Here is an 8,852-nt window from a genome sequence, read left to right on the forward strand (position 1 = left end):
ATACAACTCACGATAATGCAGAATCGGTGGGAGCCCTGAGCTAGTTTTCCTGCAATTAGACTGTCCCATCTGGGGGTGATGGGAGATAGTGACATTCGAAGTGTGTTGCTTATGTCCAGTCAACTCTGTAATCTTGTTTTGGTTGCTGTCACTGCAGAAAACCCTGCTTCACAAAGATAAGATGTTGGAAATGGAAGCCGCCTTTTCAGTGCTTTTGTGGCCATTTCAGGATATTCCACCTTGACTTTCATCCAGAATGTATGGAGATTTGAAGTCGTCTCAAACATACTTTTAAGTACACTGTCATATGTGATCTCAAGCAGTTATCCTCTTCTAGCACGAAAAAAGTCGATTCGCCTGGTTTATTCACAATTGGTCACGATTCATTCCTTCCCAGTTCAGGGTCTTTTGTGGTTGGGAAGTAATGCTCAAAGTCTTCAGAAAGCTGAGACAGGTGATCATGCACCAGCTGGGAGAAAAAAGGCCCTGGCTCAGTCTTTTTCAAAATCTCTGCTAATGTTTGAAACATGTCAAAAGTCCCAATGTTCACTCGTCACCCCCATATTCCAGTTTGGCTTCAAATATAGCCGCTTTATCTGCTGACTTGAACACAGTTGTCATTCTCTCCTGAAATGACAGATTGAGTTGGTTGAGCAGGTTGAATATCTCACACAAGCAAGTTTTGTGACCCATTCTATATTACTAAAATGTGCTGCCATTGGTGACTGTTTTTCTGAAAGAAATCTCTTATCTCAAAAACTCTGGCCAGTAATCTACCTTTAGAAAGCCCTCTCACATCTGCATGTAAGAGAAGACGTATGTGCTCTGCGTCCATCTCTTCACAGAGCTGCGTGAACAGATGTGAGTTAAGGGCATGTACTTTAATGTGGTCGATCATTTTAATCACATCCTGCAAGATATTAAGTTCAAGTGCCATTTTTCAGCTAGCCAGCATTTCTCTATGGATGACACAGTGTGTAGACTCACATTCAGAAGCAACCTCTTTGACCCAAGTAGTGAAACCAGAAAGCCGTCCAGTCATGGCAGCTGCTTATTCTGTGCATATACTGACACAAAACGACCAATTCAGTTTTTCTGTTACGTAATCATTCAGACTTGAATAGTTCTGCAGCTGTGGTGTTGGTTGGCAACAAAAGTGCACATAACATATCCTTGTGCACTTCCTCCTGAAAAATAGATCACACGAAAGTAAGCATTGTTGCCTGTTGCCAACATCAGTAGTCTCGTCGACCTGGACTGCATACCACAGTGACTCATTAATCCTAACTATTGTGCCTCAATGTCTTCTGCTATTTCATCAATTCGTCTAATTATGGTGCCAGCTGAAAGAGGAACACATGTCACCTTTGAAACTGCAGCCTCCTCTTAAAATTCAGGGGAGGCTGAATGTCCTTAGCAGCAGACAGGATCAATTCTTCACTAATAGTAAAGGACTTCTTAGCTTTAGTGATGCGGTTAGCCACTAAAAATGATGCTCTCAGTGCAGACATATTTGGTGAAGTGGTGGCCTTCAATAATTGCTTCTGTTCTTCATGTTCATGCTTTTTTCTTTTGCAAAACTCCAAAGGTTTGTCTTTTAATTCACGGTGCTTGGTCTCCATGTGGTGGAGCAATTTTGAAGGCTTCATGATTTTGTGGGTAGGTCACCACATTTTATACAAAGTGGGCTTGGAGAATGTGAATCACCTGTTGCAATGAACTCATAGTTTAATAGGACTCTTGGTATTTTCTTTTAAATGCACCTTTCTTTTTGGCAGTCTTAGCATCTTCTGCTGTATCATCATTGGGTCTTTCTCCCTTTTCAAAGAAGTTCTCCAGTGACATTTGTTGTTTACTCATTTTGGCTAGGGTTAGCTTGTGGGCTTACCAAAACTGTGACTGAGACAAGTGTGCAGTGGGGAAAGAGACGTGGTTGGAAGTGGTAAATAAAATAATGGGTGGGCCATGCTTAGACTAAAATAAGTATCAGATTCTGACTTAAAGCCTGCCACCAGATGCAGCTGTACAACTGAAGTACATCAACTCGCTTGCCACTATAAAGCCTACCTCTAAATGCAGCTTAATTGTCACTTACACTCACTGAGAGTGTTTTGATATGAGTCTGCAAGCAATTGATTTATTATGGTCTTTGTGCGGTCAAACCTCTCTGCTAATGTTAATCTATATTTGCAGCTGCTCCCCAGCACTAGCATCACCACCTCAGCTCCACCTCAGATTATTAGGCATTAGATTCTCATAGGAGCATGCAACCTAGATCCCTTGCATGTGTAGTTCACAGTAGGGTTTGCGCTCCTATAAGAATCTAATGTCTGATGATCTTAGGTGGAGGTGAGGTGGTAATGCTAGCGCTAGGGAGCGGCTGCAGATACAGATGAAGCTTCTTGCTCACCTGCCGCTCACCTCCTGCTGTGAGGCCCCAATTCCTAACAGGCCACAGAACAGTATTGGGGATTGGGGACCCCTACTATACATCACATCCCCATGACTTATATGTTTTATACCTGGAAGTTTAAATCTGTTATTTCCCTTTACCCCTCACCCACCCACTTTTTGATTTTTAAATTACAGTCGACATTAAATATTAATTCACATTAGTTTCAGGTATATGGCTTAGTGGTTAGTCATTTATATAATTTATGAGGTGATCCTCCCAATTAATCTAGTACCCACCTGGCACTATACATAGTTATTACAATATTATTGACTACATTCCCTAAGCTGTACTTTACATCCCCATGACTGTTTTGTAAGTACCAATTTATACTTCTTAATCTCTTCACCTTTTTTGCCCTCCTCCCGCAACCCCGTCTGATCTGGCAACCATCAGCTTATTCCTATATTTCTGAGTCAGTTTCCATTTGGTTTGTTTATTTTGTTCTTTAGATTCCACATATAAGTAAGATTATATGTTATTTGCCTTTTTCTGTTTGACTTATTTCACTTAGCATAATCCATCCGAGTTGTCACAAATGGTGAGATTTCATTCATTTTTATGTCTGAGTAATATTCCATTCTATATATGTATCATATCTTCTTTTTAGGTTGCTTCCATGTCTAGGCTATGGTAAATAATGCTGCAATAAACGTAGAGGCAAATATATATTTTTTGAATTAGTGTTTTGAATTTTTTTTTGGATAAATACCCAAAAGTAGAATTGCTGGGTTATATGGTAGTTCTATTTTTAATTTTTTGGGGAATCCCATAGTGGATGCGCCAATTTGCAATCCCACCAACATTTTTTCTCTACATCTTTGCCAAAACTTGTTGTTTTTTGATTTATTGATGATAGTCATTCTGACAGGTGTGAGGTGATATCACATTGTGTTTTTAATTTGAATTTCTCTGATGATTAATGACATTGAGCATTTTTACATATGTCTATTGGCCATCTATATGTCCTCTTGGGAGAAATGTCTATTCAGGTTCTATGCCTATTTTTTAATTGGATTGTTAGCTTTTTGGTGTTAGGTTGCATGAGTTCTTTAAAAATCTTGGATATTAACTCCTTATCAAATGTATAATTGGCAAATATCTTCTCCAATTCAGTAGGTTGTTTTTTCATTTTGTTGATGGTTTCCTTTGCTGCACAAAAACTTTTTACTTTGATGTAGTCCCATCAGTTTATTTTTTCTTTTGTTCCCCTTGCCCAAGGTGACATATCAGAAAAAAAATATTACTAAGAGGCCCGGTTTATTCTCAATTTGTTTTCTTATAAACATTGCATAAGAGAAGTGAATGAAGGACGCTCTTACCAGCAAATTCCTACTTAATTATCTTTATATTTCCAGTACCTTTTGCTTTGTGAATTTTGATGCTTTGCTATTTGATATATAAAGATTTGTGAAAATTAGAGTTTCATTATGGCTTATATCCTTTTTCATTATAACATGTCCTTTTTAAATATTTTTGTCCCTAATTCACACCAAACTAATATTGATATCAGGAGCTCTACTTTTTGCTGCATTTGTCTGGCATGCCTTTAGTTATCTGTGCCTGACTATAGCACATATCGGGATTGTGGCTTTGTGATCCAAACTGAGAGTCTTGTTCTTTCAATCAATTTACATTTCTTGATATGAGAGAAATGTTTGGTCATAGTTTGATTATCCTTACTTGTACCTTTTCTTTATAATGCTGTACACACACAAAATAAAGACACACATACATTTATTTTCTTAGATGGTCTTTGGATTCTTTATTGTGCATGTTTTCATTCTGATTGTTCTGAAGATTTATAGTCTGTTCTAGAATCTTTAAATTTATAATTTTATGTACTAATTATCATATTTTAAAATTCTTATGTAATATCTGATGGCTCATCACAACAAAAGATGAGAAAATAACTACGTTTACACCTTTTCCATCTTGCCCATCCTATACTGCTCAATTTTGGCTTATTATATTATCATTAATGCTTCTGATTGTTACCTTTACACTTTTAAATAATGTGCTACCATCTATATTGCTAGGCTTGCCATTTTAAGTGATAAGTTTGAAAATCATCCTACATAAGATGATATTTTCATGCTTACACGGCTTCTTTCCTTCTCTGTACCTCTCATTTTTGGCTTATTTTACTATCATTGTTATTCCTTCATTATATTTTATTCTGTAATCATAATTCCTACAGTTGCTTTGTCTTGATTGTTCATTTATTAATTTATTTGATAAATTTACTGCTTACCCTTCTCACCACTATTGTTACTCCCTTCACCTCTTGTTTGACATCCTCAAGGAAATTTTTCTTTTTAAGAAAGAATGCATAAGTTCTTTTTTCCTGGAGTTCTTGTATACTTGGAAATATCAAACAATTTGACTAGGTAAAAAATTTAGGGGTCACACATTTTCTGAGAACTTGGCAAGTTTTTCACGATCTTCTAGAACTTAATATTGCTTTAAAAATGTCTGAAGCCAAACTTAAACTTTTCCTTTTGTTACTCTTTGATATTTTTTTAGGCCTAGATTCTTTATCTTTGAAGTTCAGTAACTTTACTAAGTTATGTTTCTGTGTTGATTTTGCTAATTTTTTTTTTTCCTTGAACAGCTGGGCCCATTTCAAACGAAGGATTTAAGTCTTATTTATTTGAGGAAATATTTATTCTATTATATCTGAATATTTGTTTTGTTTCCTTTATTAGAGATACCATTCATGGGAAAGTTGAAATTCACTTCCTGCCTTCCATATCTATCATTTTTTGCTAATTATTTTAAATACTTTTTTTCTACTTATTTTTCTCTATTTTTCAACCTCTAGTCTCTTTATCTCTGACCTATAATCAAACAGTATCTCTTTTTCTACTTCTAACATTTTCACTTGTGTAACTATTCATTATGTCTTTTATTTTTCCAAATCCTTGAAGGTTCTTTTTTTAAATCAATTTCAATTGTTTGATTATCTTTTACTTGAGCCAATAAAACATATGGAAAGGCATTTCTCTATAGTTCTTATCTACAGTATGGCATAATTTTCTGGAACATTAGTCTTCTCTTTTTTCTTGTTCCTCTCATTTATTTTTCTTGCAGCACATTTGCATTATGTTCCATACAAACTCTTTTTTTAATACTCATCTTGTTATGAGATTATTCATTGATTTATGTGTACTGTTTTTATAGGTGAACTATTTTATAAGGATGTTAGAGCAGAGAGAAGAGACAATTAAGCTGAGTCAATCATTGGCTTAGATTTTCTCTGCCTTGTGGTTTTGTCTTCCACTCAACAGGAAGTAGACTTGGCCAGCTATGATGGTCGACATGCAACCATTCCGAATTAACCCCCCTTCAGCTGCAAGGCCATTGCGCACAATTCCATGCTGCCTTTTAGCAAAGATGGCAAGTCTCTTCCTTTCCTCATTAAGTTCTGTGTCTTCTCACAAGGCTCAGGAATGGCCTCAAGGTCACCTTCTTACCCAGACCTCACTGTTCACAGAGACCTTAGAATGCTTGCCTCCATCAGGCAGGCTCTGTATTACCTGAGCTCTGAGCGTCATGCCTTTGCTGTCAGCATCCTCTTAACCAAGCTCAGTCTGACTGCACTGATCAGGAGTTGGGCTGTTTTCAAGTTTTACATGTATTTTCTATTTTTCAAAAACTATTTTAGTTATTTTCAGTAGATTTCAAAAGAGAGAGTGGGGCCAGATGCCTTGACTCTACCATCCTAACGATCACCTTCAAGTGGCCAAAAAATGATACTAAATCTATTTCTTTTAAAATCGGATTTTATAAATAATATGATCTGATGAAAGATGATCTCATGGAAACATGGGTCATGGCTGAATGCAAATGGAGTTTCAGACAATAAAGTTTGAGAATCTTCAGTGTGTTCCAACCTAGCGCCGTTTCCACATCTGACAACTGTACCAGAGGGCCCATATGTTGGTGTGAGCTAGGGTTTTTATTGCACTTTTTATTGCACCTCAAAACAGAATATGTGACTGCTCCATGAACTTCAGAAAATTCCTCATTGTTGAATATCACTGAACAAATCGTTCCTTAGAAGAATTAATAAGCCAGTAAACCTTTTAAAGTTTATAATTGTGTAATGACCTATACATTTTTTAGAATTTCTGTTAAATTGTAATTCTCTAAGCCTATATTTCCTACAATTTAAAAATTCTGTTTATATATTATAAAAGATATAAAATATAAATATAAAATATTTAAAAATTCACCATTTTAACTTTTTTGGAGCGTACAATTCAGTGGCATTAAGTACATTCACACTGTTGTTCAGCCATCACCATAATCCATCTCTAAAACTTTTCTATCATCCAGGAGTGATACTCTGTACCCATTAAACAGTAACTCCCCCGCCTTTCCCTCATCCCCTAGTAACAATTTACTATTATTTTTAAGTTGAAAGAACTAAACTTAGCAATTGTTTCTCATACTTTACTCTTCAAAAGTGTTATTTTCAGAGTTTTATTGATAAGAGATGGGGAAAAATTTTGGAAAATGCAAGCTATAGTAAACATGAGGAACTGCTGTGCTAGGTGCAGAGATGCATGGCTCTCAACCTGGGGGTTGACAGCTGACTCTTACATAGTCCTTACTATGTGGCTCGCTCAGTCTCTCCAGCAGTACCTCCTACAGAGGTACTATTACATTGTCCCCATTTTACAGATGAGGAAACTGAGCTACAGCCAGGTTTGGTAACTTGTCTAAAGTAGTAAGTGGCATGTCTAGGACTGGGACCCAAGCATTGTGATCACAAAGTTAAAGCCCACATAAAACAAGCAAAAGGTATTTAAGTGCTAAACATTATGGTCCTAAATTTAAGTCTAGTTTCACCTCCAGCTATTTTTCAGGAAATTCTCTCTTGAAGAATACTCCATAATCTCTTAGTCACTAAAACCATGGCCCTCTCTAAGCTCTCATGTTCCTGTGCCTCTCTGGAGCTTTTGAAATTCTTCAACAAGCTTTCTTTCTTCAAATTTTCTCCTCAGTCAGCACCCGAGACACCAGCAGAGTAAGTAGAGAAGCATCAGGGTGGCATGGTACTCCCGCCCTGATGTTAATAGTGCCACAGTCTTGACCATCTGGAGTTGTGGGGCTCATTGACGGTGCTATGCCCTCAGCACCTAGCAATTTCTTGCACAAAGGAGATACTCAGTAAGTATTTTTGAATCAATTTAGAAATTCAAAATCATTTATCGAATACTGAATTCACAAGAATAGTCAATATGTACTCTTAATATACTATGTTTGTTCTTAGATCATCCAGGTAGCATGAAGTAAAGGTTTGGTGACTTAACCCAGAAGTCTAGGTTCTAACTCTGAGCTATGTTATGATAATTGTGCTAGTTTTTAACCTACTTCATTGTTTAGAAGTATTTAACAAATAATACAGTATTTGCAAGCTTTTATGCTTATCCTTGTTTTGTTTTTGTCAGGTGGGCATACTGCCACCTGTCTGGCATGCTGCATGAACTTGTTCTGACCATAAAGTGAGATACTAATTTGAAAGTGCTTTGCAAAAGACAACGTGCTATATGAAGGCAGGATGCTGTTCTTGCTGGTATCTCAGAATCCAAGGCATGTGGTGACTTCGGGACTCCCACTTGATGTGGGTTTTCTTAGAAACTTATTAATGGTTGTTGTGTCAGAGGTGTTACTTTCTCCCTTTAGCATTCCCTCTACATAATTACAATGACTAAGTTCAGAGTTATATTTGATGAATTGACATAGGAAATTAGGGGCCCTGCTTTCCCTCAGACCCAAGAGGTAGAAAACACTGTACCTTTTGGGCACAAAGAACAAGACCACTGGGTCAGGGGCTTTACATTCATTATCTCTAATGCTCACAGTAACCTTTAGGGAGGTATTAATATTCTTCCTCTACATATGAAAAAATGAGCTGGGTGAAGGATATGTGATTTGCCCAAGGCACCACAGCCAGTTAATAGTGGAGCCAGTGTATGATAAAGGTCTAAATTACTCTGACATTTCTTTATTTTGATGTTGCAAAGCCTCTGGTATGTTCACTTTCATCTATAAAATGGGATGAGTAATATCTTCTTTGCCTACCTTGTAGGAATGCAGAAAGTGTCAAGATAAGTAGCTTTTCTTAGCACTAAAATGGCATGTGTAGTGGTAAGAGTTCTAAAAGCAAAAATAGTTATCTAGTGTTCACCTTTTCACAATACTTCTGCATATATCCTGTGTAAGACAAGATGATTCTCTATAGTCCACAAAATGTATCCTGATGGTCACAGACATTGGAATCCCTATATGTATTTATGTGGGGAGAGAAACTTCCCTCCTGGACCTTTCAGGGAAGCAATATAATGTGAAGATCAAGGGCACAAGCTCTGGAGTCAGACTTTTGCCTTTA

Source organism: Pteropus alecto, unplaced genomic scaffold (assembly GCF_000325575.1).
Source record: "Pteropus alecto unplaced genomic scaffold, ASM32557v1 scaffold413, whole genome shotgun sequence".
Taxonomy (NCBI): Eukaryota; Metazoa; Chordata; class Mammalia; order Chiroptera; family Pteropodidae; genus Pteropus; species Pteropus alecto.